Consider the following 859-nt stretch of genomic DNA (forward strand, 5'->3'; position numbering starts at 1 on the left):
ACACATCGTAGATGATCGAAAACCTCATATGTCCAAAAAAACCCACTGACAAGCATAAAGGGTGCTAATAATAATGATTTATGGCCAAAAAGAAAATCATGAAATATGGAGATACAAGGTTTCAGAAAGACATGTTATTTCTGCTACTGTAAAGGCTATCAGGAAAATGTCCGAATCTTTGGCTATTTTGTGTGGTTAGTAAGAACGTAAACACAGGAAACTGATAGAAAAAAGAGATCAAATGAAACTAAAGGGGATTGGCTTTGCTTATATGGTTATATGTAATCAGCAATTGACTTGAATTAAAGGCCGTTTTGGAGTGGGTACAAAACACACACTCATTGAATTAAAAGCACTTGCAGCATTTCAATATTTTATGATATTCCGAGTACTGCTCGAGTATCTTTATACGGTTACTCTCAATGGCAAAAACAGCCAACACAAGGGTTGTTTGTGCACGAGTCTGTGTTTTTGAAAACATCTCACAGGGAATCTTTTTCTACCACATGCTGACTTGTTTTTTGTTCACTAAAATCTCTCCGGTGTGAAGCCTGATTGTTATTTCCGGCCTTCAGAGACTGACAGCAGCAGAAAATAACATTCCAGCAGGCTGTAAAGGAGCAATATCACAGGTCGGATCTATTGAACCAATCGTGTTCCTTCATTAACTTTCTAAATTGTATAAACCTGTGGGCGCAAGATTCATTTCGGCCCATTTTTTGCAAGAGAAAACAAGCCATTTTTAGAAGCGTACATTGAATATATAGAGAGTAACATATACCAACATAAAAAAGTAAAAATCTAAGTTAGACAAAAAGCTAAAAGTGAAGGTGAAAAAGGGCACACATATATCCACGTG

The sequence above is a fragment of the Triplophysa rosa genome, linkage group LG18 (genome assembly GCF_024868665.1).
Source record: "Triplophysa rosa linkage group LG18, Trosa_1v2, whole genome shotgun sequence".
In the NCBI taxonomy this organism is placed as follows: Eukaryota; Metazoa; Chordata; class Actinopteri; order Cypriniformes; family Nemacheilidae; genus Triplophysa; species Triplophysa rosa.